The 16,656-nt window shown below is 48.0% G+C and overlaps 1 pseudogene; it reads left to right on the top strand.

Annotated features, from left to right (window-relative positions):
• LOC111982720 (solute carrier family 12 member 9-like) overlaps positions 1 to 11,268 on the top strand; it is a 79,671-nt pseudogene extending 68,403 nt beyond the window's left edge.
• The last annotated feature ends 5,388 nt before the right edge of the window (positions 11,269 to 16,656 follow it).

Below are 16,656 nucleotides of genomic sequence, written 5' to 3'. Positions count from 1 at the left end.
TAATACCCAACTCATTCTGATTCATCCACGACATTATTCTGACATTTCACATTCTTAAAATAAAGTGGTGATCCTAACTGACCTAAGACAGAGAATTTTTACTAGGATTAAAGGTCAGATATTGTGAAAAACTGAGTTTAAATGTATTTGGCTAAGGTGTATGTAAACTTCCGACTTCAACTGTGTGACAAATCAAATTTGATTTGGCTACATATTTCTATGATAAACATTWGAAATATGGCCATGCATTGTTCTTGAAAAAAAGACCTTGCTTTTTCATTGTAAGCTCATTTACTTGTGTGTTTGCCAGCCAAATAGCATTGCACTTCGGTTGTCATCTGATGAAAATMAAGCTATTTTCTGGCTCAACTGTTCTGMGGAATTATGCTAAGCTTCACAACGTAAAATAATGTGACGGGTGAAATGAAGAACACAATCAGCTTCATCTCTTAACGTATTGCACAGGTGACTGCAGGTATTAACTTAAAGTAGCTGCAAATATAAAAATGTATGGAGAAACTTCAAACGAATAGTTTCAATGGTATTGGCAGTATTGAAAAACCATCCTGTGGCTATTTCCAAATACCCCGGGAATATGGTATATACAATTTATCGCCCAAGCCTATCATCCTGAAGTATTTGTATATTTGTCCTCTACAAGCCTTTTGCTCTAGTGTTGCCAGGAGGGACTGTTGCCAAGGGGACGGTTGCCAGGGCAGTGAAGTGCCAGGAGCCTGTCAAAAGCTAGGCTGGTCCAGGAGCATTATTACAGCCACTTAACTTATTGAGCCTTTCTCCACTGCTTCCCCTCTCCTCCCTATCCCTCCCCCATCCCCAYGGAGAGAGGGAAACACGAGGAACGCGGAGACACTTAGTTTAAACTAACMTGTGTGTGTGTGGAGGGATTACGAGGGTGCATGTTTTGGCAGTGCTCAGTATGGATCGGTGCCAACTGGGTGACATTGAGGAAAGACATAGAAGAAGATGGGATTCATGTGATACAGGCAAGGAGATATAAGCTGATAGTCTTGAGGGATGGGGATAGTATTGAAGGAGTGATTGACATGAAAGAAAAAGACATGGGGATGAGTTTCTATGTGGGCGGATAGAAAATAATGTCGAAGTTAAGAAAAGATGCAAATGCAATGACACAGGGATAGGATGGTGAGAGACATCACATATTGTCTTAATCCCTCTATCAGAAGACCGTGAGGGAGATGMATCACGAGAGGGTGATGGAGAGGGACGGAGTGAGGGACAGCTGGAGCGGTAGATGAGTGGAGGAGGCAGAAGCACYTTGACTCCAGGAACTCTCTCGGGTTGGCGAAAACTTTGATAATGATGATAGTGTTATTATGAGTGTTTAGCATTCTCATCATTAGCAGTATGTACACACACACACGCAAGTACTCACAGAAACATACATACACACTAATTATTCACATGAGGTTGTCTGGTCAGAAGCACGGTTTCGGTAAACCGTGTATCATAGCGTTTTATTTTTTAAATACTTTTGTTAGATCAGTAATTAGGGAGATCGGATACTAAGTGAAACCTAGAATCGACTACACGTCTTACATATATCCAGTCATGCCCCTTCAGTGATCACGCCAAGGAAGTCATGCCCCTTCAGTGATCACGCCAAGGAATCATGCCCTTTCAGTGATTCAACGCCAAGGAAGTCGATGCCCTGCAGTGATCAGCCAAGGAAGTCATGCCCCTTCAGTGGATCACCCAAGGAAGTCATGCCCACTTCAGTGATCACGACCAAGGAAGTCATGCCCCTTCAGTGATCACGCCAAGGAAGTCATGCCCCTTCAGTGATCCACGCCCAGGAAGTCATGCCCCTTCAGTGATCACGCCAAGGATAGCCCCTCATGATCACGCAGGAAGAAGCCCCTCAGTGAGAAGCGTGGAAGGGAACATAATGTTTTCAGAGGTTTTTAATAGCCCATGCTCTTGATTATATCTGTAGGTTGTGGCCATTTGCGACCTAGTACTTTGCTCAATTTTCTATGGTTGCTAGGTAACAGAAATATATATGATAGCCAGGTTTATGTTCCAAGGACTTGCGATGTTTCAACATGTCTGTAAGATATAGATTACAGCTCATGTGATTATTATTTAATGAGGAAATATGCGGGAGGGTCGCATGAGCTGACAATTCCATAATGCCAACTGCTGTTTATCATGCACCCACTACCACACACCCCTCCTACACCACCTCCCTGGCGTTGCAGTCTCATGCACACAGTCTCCATGTCTTAATAGGAGATTCTGATTCTGGATCCGTTTGTTTCTGCAGTGGTGGATCCTATCTGATTAGACCACAGACAAGGACAGACGACAAAACACGCGCTCACTCTGCAGACAAGGGGCGTTGGTGGGATGTGCACAGGACACATGTTCAGAAGAAAGTAAAGGAAGGGTTTATGCAGCGAGGTGGCCAACTTAAGCACAATACACCATGGGTTCTAGTTGCCAGTAGTAACCGGATCTGTTTGTGATTTAGCCAACTCCTCTGTGGTTTGTTGTTATACCATACATATACATAATGTACAGTCGTGGCCAAAAGTTTTGAGAATGACACAAAATATTAATTTCACAAAGTCTGGCTGCCTCAGTGTCTTTTAGATATTTCTGTCAGGGTACTATGGAATATTGAAGGTATAATTACAAGCATTTCAGTAAGTGTCAAAGGCTTTTATTGACAATTACATTGAAGTTGATGCAGAGTCAATATTTGCAGTGTTGACCCTTCTTTTTCAAACCTCTGCAATCCGCCCTGGCATGCTGTCAATTTTCTTCTGGGCCACATCCTGACTGATGGCAGCCCATTCTTGCATAATCAATGCTGGAGTTTGTCAGAATATGTGGGGTTGTTTGTCCACCGCCTCTTAGGATTGACCACAAATTCTCAATAGGATTAAGGTCTGGTGAGTTTCCTGGCCATGGACCCAAAATATAGAGTGTTTTGTTCCCCGAACCACTTAGTTATCACTTTCTGCATTATGGCAAGGTGCTCCATCATGCTGGAAAAGCATTGTTCGTCACCAAACTGTTCCTGGATGGGTTGGGAGAGTTGCTCTCGGAGGATGTGTTGGTACCATTTTTTATTCATGGCTGTGTTCTTAGGCAAAATGTGAGGTGAGCCCACTCCCTTGGCTGAGAAGCAGCCCCACACATGAATGGTCTCAGGATGCTTTACTGGTGGCATGACACAGGACTGATGGTAGCGTCACCTTGCTTCTCCGGGCAAGCTTATCTCCGGATGCTCCCAAACAACAGAAAAGGGGATTCATCAAGAAAAATGACTTTACCCAGTCCTCAGCAGTCCATCCCTTGTACCTTTTGCAGATTAATCAGTCTGTCCCTGATGTTTTTTCCTAGAGAAAGGGCTTCTTTGCTGCCCGTCTTGACACAGGGCCAGTCCTCCAAAAGTCCTTCGCCTCACTGTGTGTGCAGATGCACTCACACCTGCCTGCTGCCATCCTAGCGAGCTCTTGTACTGGTTGGTTGCTGCCCATTCTCCTTGTTGGCGAGGGCTTGGGAATCATCACGTTAGGAGACGGTCCTGGCCGGCTTGTTGGACTTTCTTGGGCGCCCTGAAAGCTTCTTCCACAACAATTGAACCGCGCCTCTTGAAGTTTTGATGATCCGATAAATGGTTGATTTAGCGTGCAATCTTACTGCAGCACATATCCTTGCCTGTGAAGCCCTTTTTGTGCCATGGCAAAGAGGGACTTTGCAATTCATCTGATCACTACTCTAAGCAAGAACAGATTAAACTGAGCAACAGACTTTGAAAATTATATTTGTGTCATTCCCCAAAACTTTTGGCCACAACTATATGACATGTATAGGTATAACAATGAACAACTGGGGAGTTTGCCAAATAATCTGGCCACTAAACTACAGTAGTAGCAACATGCCTTTGCAACAAGCTACAGATGTAGGATCTTAATTTGATTACGCTTTTGTTGCTAAGAATTTTACTGCAGTGCAGGAAACGCAAGATGAGCTTAGTTGATTTACTTAAATTAACTTAAAGCCCACACTAACACATTGTTATATTAACAGTATTGCACTTTTCATGTAGCGATTTTTGGACCGGCTAATGGCCTAACCATCGATCAAAGGCAAATTATGGCCAAAAATGTCAGTCCTGTTGCTGCAGGATTATTTTGCTGTGACAATATAGGTCAAATTATGATCCTACATCTATGTTGCTACCAATTAGCATTCCAGTCCTGATAACTATTGTGTGTGCAGTATAGATCAGTGGTTCTTAACCATGGGTAATAGGACCCCTGGGAGTACTTGGCCGATCTACAGGGGGTACTTGAGAAGGCTCATGAGACTGGTAAAATGTTTGAGAGGGTACTCCGGGCAGAGCAAAATTCAGTTAGTGGTACAGTAACCGAAAAAAGGTTTGGATCCACTGCTATAGATAATACAGTATACAACTCTGTTGTAACGCAACTGTCGCTCTCTCCCTCCAGGTGCGTAAGTACCTGTTGATGTTGGACGTGCGTAAGGACCATGTGAAGTTCTGGAGACCCCAGCTGTTGCTGATGGTATCTAACCCCCGTAGCAGTGTAGGTCTCATCACCTTCATCAACGACATCAAGAAGAGTGGTCTCTATGTCCTGGGACATGTACAGCTAGGAGACCTGGGTAAGAGGACACACGGAGACGTTGGCTTTTTAAGAATAAAGAAGCCTTTTACGTATTCCCTTCCATTATTCTCCCAGAGTGGCTGAATACCTCCGTCATTCATCACAGTTCAGGCTTGTTGGTGAATGTCTAGTGGAATTGTGTTCGACTGAGTTGATGTCAAACCAATATTTGAAGAAGTATGTCTGACTTGGCTAGTACGGTAACTAAAGCTATATGTGTGGTAAGCCAGGCTGCTTACCAGTGTGTGAAGTTTATTCGTTCACGGAAWTGGTTCGCTCTGACAGTGAGTCACATTGTCGTAGCTCGCTAAATAAACCATGGGTGCCAGTATCTCAGAAACGGTCGGCCTCCTGGGCTTTTCACMCAGTGTCTAGGGTTTACCGAGAAGGGTGCGACAAACCAAAAACATCCAGTCAGTGGCAGTCCTGTGGGCGAAAACCGCTCGTTGAGGTCGAAGGAGAATGGCAAGAATCGTGCAAGCTAACAGGTGGGCCACAAARGGGCAAATAATGGTGCAGTATAGCAGTGGTGTGCACCAGGGGTTCCCAAACTTTTTCACTCAAGCCCCCCTTCCAGCATTGGTGAACATCCTACGCCGACACCATTTGGGAACCACTGCAGAACGGCATCACGAAATGCACAACTCGTTGGGCTATTGCAGCAGATGACTACATTGGGTTCTAGTCCTATCAGCTAAAAACAAGAAGCGGCCACGGTAGGCATGTGATCACCTACACCTGGTCCGACCAATCCTGGTTCCTGTTGTGTCATGCTGTCGTCAGGATTTGGCGTAAGCCGAACGCCTCGCTGTCTCTCTCGCGCGCTCTCTCTCTCTCTTCTGTCGAAGAGAGGAGACGGCCACAGAGGGCCCCGCGCGGAGGAGAGAGAGAGAGGAGACCAGGGCGCAGAAGGAGGAGAGAGAGACGGGCGCGAGGAGAGACGAAAGGGCGCGAGAGAGACAGCGCGAGAGAGACGGTGCGCGAGACGATGAGAGAGACCAGGGCGCAGAGAGAGACGGTCGCAGCGACAGAGAGAAGAAGAGAGAGACGGATCCAGGGCGCCGAGGAGAGAGAGACGGAGAGCCGCGAGAAGAGAGAGACGGTGCGCGAGAGAGAGAGCGGGCGCGAGGAAGAGAGAGACGGCGCGAGGAGGAGAGAGACGAGCGCGAGAGAGAAAGAGAGAGACGAGAGCGCGAGAGAGACGAGGAGACGGCGCGCGAGCGATGAGAGAGACGGCAGCGAGAGAGAGAGAGACGGCGCGGCGAGAGAGATGGAGAGAGCGAGACGCGAGAGAAGAACGAGAGACGAGAGGCGCGGCGAGAGGAGAACGAGAGAGACGCGAGCGCGAGAGAGAGAGAGCGGGCGAAGGAGAGCAGACGGCGGAGATGAGAGAGGACGGGCGCGAGAGCGAGAGAGAACGGCGCGAGAAGCGAGAAGAGAGACGGAGCCGCGAGAGGAGAGAGACGGCACGAGAGAGAGAAGACGGAGCGCGAGAGAGAGAACGGCGCGGCGGAGAGAGAGCAGAGAACGGAGCGCAGAGACGAGAGAGACGGCGCGAGAGAGAGAGAGGCGCGAGAGGAGAGACGGACGCGAGAGAGAGAGAGACGCGGAGAGAAGGAGAGACGCGCGAGGAGAGAGACGCGCGCGAGACGAGAGAGACGGAGCGCGAGAGAGAGAGAGAGACGGCCGAGAGAGAGAGAGAGAGACGGGCGCCAGAGAGAGAGAGAGAGAGCGAGCGCAGAGAGAGGAGAGAGACGGGCCGGAGAGAGAGAGAGAGACGAGAGCGCAGAGAGAGAGAGAGACGGGCGCGAGAGAGAGAGAGACGGGCGCGAGAGAGAGAGAGGACGGGCGGGAAGAGAGAGAGACGGGCCGGAAGAGAGAGAGACGGGCGCGAGACGAGAGAGAGAGACGAGGCGCGAGAGAGAGAAGAGAACGGCGCGAGAAAGAAAGAGAGAGACGGGCACGCGAGAGAAGAGAGACGCGAGACGCGAGAGAGAGCGAGAGACGGTGCGCGGAGAGAGAGAGAGACGGAGAGCCGCGCAGAGAGAGAGACTGGCTGACGAGAGCGAGAGAGAGAGATGGTGCGAGACGAGAGAGAGACGGGCGCATGAGAGAGGAGAACGGAAGACGCGAGAGAGAAAAACGGCGCTGAGAGAGAAGCAGACGCAGGCGCGAGAGAGAGAGACGGGCGCGAGAGAGGAGATGGAGCAGGGACGCAGGGGGGTGGCGGGTCGATGACTGCGCAGCGGGCGGAGAGGGAGGCTCAGGAAATGCAGGGAGTGACTGCGGCCTGAGATAGACGCGACCGGCGCAGAGAGATGAGAGCACGAGACGGGCGCGAGAGAGAAGACTAGGGCGCGAGAGAGAGAGGAGACGGGCGCGAGATCGAAGGGAACGAAGAGACGGGCGCGGAAGACGGAGAGAGAGACGGGCGCCGAGAGAGTGAGAGAGAGACGGGGCGGGCAGGGGATTTCGAGGGAAAGAGAGAGAGAACGGGCGAGAGATGAGAGAAGCGGCGAGCGCGCGAGACGAGAGAGGACTATGGGCGCGAGAGAGAGAGAACGGGCGCGACGGGGATGATAGAGGAGAGAACCGGGCGCGAGAGGAGAGCCGAGACGTGGGCGCGAGAGAGAAGACGGCGCGGAAACGACAGGGCGGGAGCGGACGGTGGCCGCGCAGAAGAGAGGTACGGGCAGGCAGAGAGAGACGAGACGGTACTCATCGGCAGCGAGAGTGAGAGAGAGAGACGGGCGCGAGGAGGGAGAGAACCGCCGCGCAGAGAGAGAGACCTGACTATATAGGTATATCCGGCGAGTAGCCGGAAAACATCGCCCGACATAAGTGCCGGCGCGATGAGAAGGCGCTCTTCCCGTGACGTCTCGCTCTCTCGTGTGGTCTCGCTCTCTCGTTTCGCGTGCTCGCTCGCTCTCTCGTCTCTCGCGTCTCGCTCTCTTCTCGTTCTCGCGTCTCGCTCTCTCTCTCGTTCTCGCGTCTCGCTCTTCTCGTTTCTGCGTCTCGCTCTCTCGTTCGCGTCTCGGCTCTCTCGTTTCGCCCTCTCGCTTGCGTCTCGGCTCGTCTCGTCTTCGCGTCTCGCTCTCTCTCGCGTCTCGCTCTCGCTCGCGTTCTGGCTCTCGTTCTCGCTCTCTCTCGCGCTCTCTCTCTCGCGTCTCGTCTCTCTCGTCTCTCTCTCGTTCCTGTCTCGCTCTCTCGCTCTCTGTCTCGCTCTCGCGTTCTCTCTCGTTCTCTCTCGCTTCTCGTCGTCTTCGTTCTCTCTCGCTCTCTCGTTCTCTCTCGCTCTCTCTCGTCGTTCTCTCTCGCTCTCTCGTTCTCTCTCGCGCGTCTCGCTCTCTCGTTCTCTCTCGATCGCGTCTCGCTCTCCTCTCGATCGCGTCTTCTATGTTTTCTTCTGTGGCACTTCCCAATCAGGTCATACACAGAGAAATAACTTCATCTCTTATTCTCTGAGGACTTGGCAGATAATGGCCCCTGGCCAAAATGCTTGCACAGATATTGATGTTTTGTTTCTCTCCATCCTACCCTCCACCCCCCCCCCCCCCCTCTCTCGATACTCCCACCACCCCCCCTTCTCGCTCTCTCGGCTCTTTCTCTCAGACACGTTACCGTCCACCCTCTCCAGTGTCATTATGACTCATGGTTGTCTCTGGTGGACCACCTCAACATCAAGGCATTTGTTAACCTCACCCTGGCTGACTCAGTACGGCACGGAGTCCAACATCTACTCTTCATCTCTGGCCTAGGTCAATGATTATATTCACTACTCTCTGATAKCATACACTCTATTAGCTGTAACTGGCCCAACTGTCATTCATACACCTKTTTTACCATCACACCCATTCACTCATCTCTCCCTCTTTCCATCTGTCTCTCTAGGTGGGATGAGGCCCAACACCTTGGTCCTGGGTTTCTATGATGACTGCACTCCCAAAGACAAACTCACTGACCCCGTCCTCGCAGATGCCACCGTCCTCACTCAGGACRCCGAGGACGAACGCCCGCCCTACCACTTCCCCGCCCTGCGGCCTTCCAATGATGGTATGGGGGAAAACAGAAAAGTCATGGGACCCCAAGAATACGTGGCGGTGATCGCAGACGCCATGAAGATGTTGAAGAACGTAGCGCTAGCCCGCTACTTCCACCAGTTCGACCGGGCCTCGACCATCTCCTCGTCCCCAGGGAAGGGTGCTCTGTACGTGGACGTGTGGCCAGTCAACCTGCTGAGACCAGACAGCTCCAGCTACGTAGACACCTGCTCCCTCTTCCTGCTCCAGCTTGCCTGCYTCCTCAACATGGTCCGCGCATGGCGCCATGCTAGACTCCGCCTCTTTCTATGTGTGGAGGAAGGGCGGAGCCTGCGAGGCTCTGAGGAAAAGCTGGGTCAGCTGCTGAAGGAACTGAGGATCAAAGCCAACGTGTACACTGTGCCCTGGGACCAGCAGGTGGCACTACACTGGCAGAGGCAGGGTGAGGTGGGCAAGAGGAGGCCCACCCGCCAGTCACAGAGAGAGGAGGAGGGGCTGGGGAAGAGGGGGTTGTTTGAGGAGAAGGAAGGAGGCGACGGAAACTATGTGAATAGCTTCCCTAGCAATGCCACAAGGCTGTCGGATGAGTATCTGTCGGCGGTTAATAGGTTGATCCTGGAGCAGGCCTGCCCCCCTCCGGCCGTGCGTTTCCTGTATTTGCCCCACCCCCCGGCTGACACGCAGCACTACACGGCCTACCTGCGCCAGCTAGACCTGCTCACCAAGGACCTGGGTCCTACCCTGCTCATACACGGGGTWACACCTGTCCTCACCACTGACCTCTAACACCTGAACTCTCACCAACTGACCCCTGATTAAACCCTCATCCCCTTACCAAATTGCTGCAGGTAMAAGTGCTACTTAGACAAAGCTCAAGGATCCACTTACCTTCCCCAAAGCTGTACTAKTATACAATATATATACAAAAGTATGTGGACACCCCTTCAAATAAGTGGATTTGGCTATTTCAGCCATGCCCGTTGTTGACATGTGTATAAAATCGAGCACACAGCCATGCAATCTCCATACACAAACATAGGCAGTAGAATGGCCCGTACTGAAGAGATCAGTGACTTTCAACGTGGCACTGTCATAAGATGCCACCTTTCCATCAAGTCAGTGGGACCCTTCATGAAATGGAACTCCATGAAATGGGTTTCCATGGCTGAGCAGCCGCACACAAGCCTAAGATCACCATGCACAATGCCAAGCGTCAGCTGGAGTGGTGTAAAGCTCGCCGCCATTAGAGGGATGAATTACGCTTCACCGTCTGGCAGTCCGACGGACGAATCTGGGTTTTGKGGATGCCAGGAGAACGCTACCTGCCCGAATGCAGAGTGCTAYCTGTAAAGTTTGGTGGAGGAGAAATAATGGTCTGGGGCTGTTTTTCATAGTTCGGGCTAGGAAATCTTAACACTACAGCATACAATGACATTCTTGACAATTCTGTGCTTCCAACTTTGAGGCAATAGTTTGGGAAAGGCACTTTCCTGTTTCAGCATGACAATGCCCCAGTGCACAAAGTGAGGTCCATACAGAAATGGTTTGATGAGATCGGTGTGGAAGAACTAGACAGGCCTGCACAGAGCCCTGACCTCAACCCCACCTTTGGGATGAATTGGAACGCCGACTGCGAGCCAGGCCTAATCTCCCAACATCAGTGCCCCACATCACTAATTATCTTGTGCCTGAATGGAAGCAAGTTCCCACAGCAATGTTCCAACATCTAGTGGAAAGTCTTCCCAGAAGAATGGAGGCTGTTATAGCAGGCTCCACTCTAATATTAATGCCCATGATTTTGGAATGAGATGTTCGACAAGCAGATGTCCACATACTTTTGGCAATCTAGTGTATTTCCTCCGTTCCCCTATCCTCCTTATGAATATGGAAGGGTTGCACTGGCCAAAATGTACATAATAATGCTTCAAGGGGACTGAAGTCTGACACTGSCAAGTCATTGGAGCTCAGTAAAAGGTTTTCTTTTCTGAAATCACAATTTTTGTCTTTAATACAAAATCAGAAACATGTGACCTTAAGTTTACAGTTCAAATATGAAAATACAGCAATCTGTTTAATGGGACTATTATGGATCTATTTATAACAACAAGAAAAATACTTCAATTATGTTTAAAGAAATTATATATTTTTCCTGTTAGAAATATTTGCCTTTGTACTGTTATGGGTGTGGGTTACTGACTGAACCAATCAGAATGCCTAAGTGCCCTTGTGTCCCTGGATGTAGCAGACTATACATTCTGGCCAGTAGTTTCCTTCACCAGGACAAACTCCTGTACCAACTCTAGTCCGCTCCTCTACATGGAATCCCATGGATGTTTACTGAAGGGATATCTATTCTATATAGATCTATCTCATCTCCATGGAGCCCTTCTATTGGACACTACACTRCTATGCAAAGAATGCTGGAGTATGACCGGTACTATACATCTAAATTACTTTTTGCTGGAACACGCACATTTTAAAAGCACCATCCAAATCATGTTTTAAAGTGTGGGTATATTGTAATTAAATAAAGAAGCTGTTTTGTAGCAGTTCTGTGTTGTCTTTATTTTCATTTCACTGTCTCATCATTGTGTATTAGTTTTGAGTAAGCAAGTCATTTATCTAAACATAGTGTTGATTGATGTGTATGTTCACGGCCGTAACTATACTGAAGAAAAATATAAACGCAACATGTAAAATGTTGGTCCCATGTTTCATGAGATGAAATAAAATAAAAGATCCCAGAAATGTTCCATGCGCACAAAAATATTATTTCTCTCAATTTTTGTGCACAAATTTGTTTATATCCCTGTTAGTGAGCATTTCTACTTTGCCAAGATAATCCATCCACTTGACAGGTGTGGCATATCAAGAAGCTGATTAAACAGCATGATTATTACACAGGTGCACCTTGTGATGGGGACAATAAAAGGCCACTCTAAAATGTGCAGTTTTGTCACAACACAATGCCACAGAGTGTAAAATTGGCATGCTGACAGCAGGATTGTCCACTAGTGCTTTTGCCAGAGATTTTAATGTTCATTTCTCCACCATAAGCCGCCTCATGTGGTTTTAAAGAATTTGTATGTCCAATCGCTGCAGACCACATATAACCACGCCAGCCCAAGGCCTCCACATCCCAGGACCTCCACATCCGGTTTCTTCACCTGCGGGATCATTTGCTGATGTCACCTTTATGAACCCTTCCCCATGTAGGCGGTGGGGTTATGGTGTGGGCAGGCATAAGCCCTGCCCACACCATAACAACAAACACAAACACAATTGCATGTTATCGATGGCAATTGAATACAACAGATATCTTGACGAGATCCTGAAGACATTGTTCGTGCCATTCATCCGCCGCATCACCTCATGTTTCAGCATGATAATGTTGCCAAAGATCTGTACACAATTCCTGGAATAAAAATGTCCCATTTCTTCCAATGGCCTGCATACTCACCAGACATGTCACCCATTGAGCATATTTGAGATGCTCTGGATCGAAGTGTATGACTGCGTGTTCCAGTTCCCGACAATATTCAGCAACTTTGCACAAGCCATTTAATTGGAGTGGGACAACACTCCACAAGCCACAATCAATGGCCTGATCAACTCTATGCAGAGATGTGTCACGTTGCATGAGGCAAATGATGGTCGCACCAGATACTGACTGGGTTTCTAAACCACGCCCATATCTTTTTTTTTAAGGTATCTTTGACCGACAGATTCATATCTGTATTCCCAGTCATTCATAGATTAGGGCCTAATTTATTATTTTAATGGCCTAATTTATTAATTGGACTTTTTCCTTGTATGAACTGTGTATGTTGCGTTTATATTTTGTTCAGTGTACATATAAGGACACCGAGGTCCGGACCTCAGCAATTTTTTCGAAAGAAAATCGATCACGGGTCAACGTCAACACCTAAATATTGCTCCTAGRGTTGATCAAAGCTCAGAATGCTTATATTCTTGAGTTCTACACGCGCCTGCCTCTGCAAATGAGTGGAATCAAGAACAGTTTGTTCGATATGTTCGCATGCGTCCCCCGGATTTGGCTTTTTAGCAGCACATTCGCCACTCTTTCAAACGGCTGACTCCGCTCTCTGGTGGCACAGGCCGAAGACTTGAGACGTGAAACGAACTAACCCAGCTCGAGTGAGCGAGTCGGCTCAAGTAGAGACGCTGCTGACAGTGTGTGTGCGAGATGCTGGACAAAAGGCAATTTTAAAACCATGTTTGTTTCAATATGAACATCTCCACATCTTCCCTATAGGCCTAAGCATACATKAAAAATAAAATTATACAGTGCTTAAAATATTTTTGTTTATATCGGTGGTTATCTCTATCGCCCACTGGAGTTTATAGTGTACCCATTACCCACGCTTTTTTACGACTACATCACTGATCAACAGAACCGTAAGAAATATTCTAATAATTAATGTGGATGTGATAAAACCATATACTGCGGGCTCCATTGGTCTGTTCGTTTTGTGTGGTGCTTGATTAGTAATGCCTATAATACAAATATGAACGCCAGTGAAGGCTGGGGGGAGGAGCTATAGGAGGATGGGCTCATTAATCGCTGGAATGAAATAAATGTAACTCATTCCATTTATGCCATTACAATGAGCCCGTCCTCCTATASCACCTCCCACCAGCCTCCACTGATGAACACTGAGAAAAGATATCTATGTAGAGTGGATGATTTTATGCAATTAATTATTACAACTGACTGAACAGTCACTGATGCTACGTGTCAGTGTGAATTTTTAATCTCAAACCCTGGTTGTTGCCCTGTCTATGATAACCTTTGGGTGTGTCAAGGTTAATTAGTTAATGTGTCTTGCAGCTGTAGGCCTTGTGCTAACTGTGCTGTGTTTCTCAAATAAACTAGACTTGGATGGAGAGATGGGAAGGCTCCAGTCCAGACAGAGAGACACGCCCAGACAAATTGCTCTGTCCCCTAGCTGGCATCTATAAAATAAATGGAGGTAAGGTAAGGGAGAGATATGAAAAATTACCCAACATAGCCATGAATATCTGGTCAAAAAATGAAGCTCAACAGTGATTGAGATAAAGAGCCACACTTTGAAAGTGCTGTAGAAGACATGGTATTTGGTGTAAGATTTCTCTATTTGCCCTGAAAAGGTCAAAGAAAGTGTGTGACGTGTYTAATGTGTTTGTATGATCAGAGAGCCTCAATTTCCTCTGACAGTTTTCTGACATGAGAAATCTTATTTCTCTGGGATAGTAGGAAATAGGGAGTGCAGTCAGACTGGATTGGGGAGGGGGGTCTCACTGTTAGGGTCCTGGCTATGTGTTGGGGTGTTGCGGTACCCCTGTTGTACAACAGACTTGAAACCCTGTTCAGAGGGGCAACATGTCACACTCACCAAGACTCACTGCCAACCACTGACCACTGGGCACACCACAGGGACACATACTTTGTACATACATACCCACTGATCACTGGGCACACCACAGGGACACATACTTTATACATACATACCCACTGATCACTGGGCACACCACAGGGACACATANGACACATACTTTATACATACATACCCACTGATCACTTTGAATTAGCACTCTGATCCGATCTCTCTCTCTCCCTTGTCTCTCCCTTGTCTCTCTCTTGTCTCGCTCTCTCTCTCTCTCCCTTCTCTCCCTTGTCTCTCTCGTCTCGCTCTCTCTCTCCTATCTATCTTCTCGCTCTCTCCTCTTTCTCTTCCATCTCTTCTACCTCTCTCTTCTCTCGTCTCTCTCTTTCTATCTCAGGGTATGAGTTATATCAGAATACCAATTGTTTCATCTGGTTAATTTTACATGAGATGCAGATTGTCAGAGTCATCAGAAGGAGGGAAGGGACTTGGGACTTGGTCGCACTGACGCTAGGCAGGATTASTAATGAAGGAGAGGTGTGTTTGAGAGGGATACAAATGTAGTATGATACACAAATAAAGCAGTGAYTGAAAAAGCCCTGGTAAGGTACAATAATATAAAGAGCCAACATCCCATGATGCCCCTTGAGTCAGTTTTCTTGTGGTAGTAATGGAGGCTGTACCTTCAATGGCTTGAACTGTCTGAAACAATTCTACTGTCATCTCAAATCTATATCAGGAAGGATGATTAAGGTACGGTGGAAAATTAAATTACAGTTTCTGAGAAAGTTAACCCTTCAACTATGTGTACTACGAATATGCACAGTAGGGACTTTGTACYGTGCATTTGGAAAGTATTCAGACCGCTTGAATTTTCCACATTTTGTTACGTTACAGCCTTATTCTTAAATMGATTTTTTTAAATTACCTAATCAGTCTACTCACACACAACRCCGTAATGACAAAGCATTTTTTGCAAATGTATTAAATTAAACAGAACCTTATTTACATAAGTAAASCCTTTGCTATGAGACTCGAAATTGAGCTCAGTTGCATCCTGTTTCCATTGATCATCCTTGAAATATTACAACTTGATTGGTGTCCACATGTGGTAAATTCAATTGATTGGACATGATTTGGAAAGGCACACACCTGTCTATATAAGCAAAATAAAGCCATGAGGTCGAAGGAATCGTCCGTAYAGCTCCGAGACAGGATTGTGTCGAGGCACAGATCTGGGGAAGGGTACCCAAACATTTCTGCAGCATTGAAGGTCCCAAAAAACACATTGGCCTCCCTCCTTCTTTCTTAAATGGAAGAAGTTTGGAACCACCAAGACTACCTAGAGCTGGCCGCCCGGCCAAACTGATCAATCGGGGGAGAAGGGCCTTGGTCAGGGAGGTGACCAAGAACCCGATGGTCACTCTGGCAGAGCTCCAGAGTTCCTCTGTGGAGATGGGAGAACCTTCCAGAAGGACAACCAACTCTGCAGTACTCCACCAACCAGGACTTTATGGTAGAGTGGCCAGGCAGAAGCCACTCCTCAGTAAAAGSCACATMACAGRCCGCTTGGAGCTTGCCAAAAGGCACGTAAAGGACTCTCAGACCATGAAAAACAAGATTCTCTGGTCTGATGAAACCAAGATTGAACTCTTTGGCCTGAATGCCAAGCATCATGTCTGGAGGAAACCTGGCACKATCCCTATGGTGAAAGCATGGTGGTGGCAGCATCATGCTGTGGGAATGTTTTTCAGAGGTAGTGACTGGTAGACTAGTCAGGATCAAGGGAAAGATAAACTGAGCAAAGTACAGAGAGATCCTTGATAAAAATCTGCTCCAGAGCACTCAGGACCTAAGACTGAGGTTGAAGGTTCACCTTCCAACAGGACAACGACCCTAAGCACACAGCCGAGACACCGCAGGAGTGGCTTCTGGACAAGTCTCTGAATGTCCCAGCCAGAGCACGGACTTGAACCTGATTGAACATCTCTGGAGATACCTGAAAATAGCTGGGCAGCAACGCTCCCCATCCAACCTGACAGCGCTTGAGAAGATCTGCAGAGAAGAATGGGATAAACTCCCCAAATACAGGTGTGCCAAGCTTGTAGCTGTAACGGGGTGAGTAACTGGTTGCCAGGAAGTCAGGCGCAGGAGAGCAGAGATGGGTGATAACAGGAGAACTTTAATATACACCCTGGCCCAAAGGCACAYGCGAGGCAGCACAAAGCACAACCACGGTAACATGAACCGGATTAAACAAAACAAACAAACCTAGGTTTGAAACAAACCTAGCGCAAGCCAGCCTGTAGCGTAACACCCTACACAAAGAACAATTCCACACACAGACATGGGGGAACAGAGGGTAATATACATTTAGTCTGATAAGGGAATGTGAACCAGGTGTGCGGTAAAACAAGACAAAACAAATGGAAAATGAAAGGTGGAGCGGCGATGGCTAATAGACCGGTGACGTCGACCGCCGAACGCCGCCCGAACAAGGAGAGGGACCGACTTGGGCGGAAGTCGTGACAGTAGCGTCATATCCAAGAA

The sequence above is a fragment of the Salvelinus sp. IW2-2015 genome, linkage group LG22, assembly GCF_002910315.2.
Source record: "Salvelinus sp. IW2-2015 linkage group LG22, ASM291031v2, whole genome shotgun sequence".
In the NCBI taxonomy this organism is placed as follows: Eukaryota; Metazoa; Chordata; class Actinopteri; order Salmoniformes; family Salmonidae; genus Salvelinus; species Salvelinus sp. IW2-2015.
Note: the sequence above shows the minus strand (reverse complement) of the source record. Positions and strands in the feature narration are given on the sequence as shown.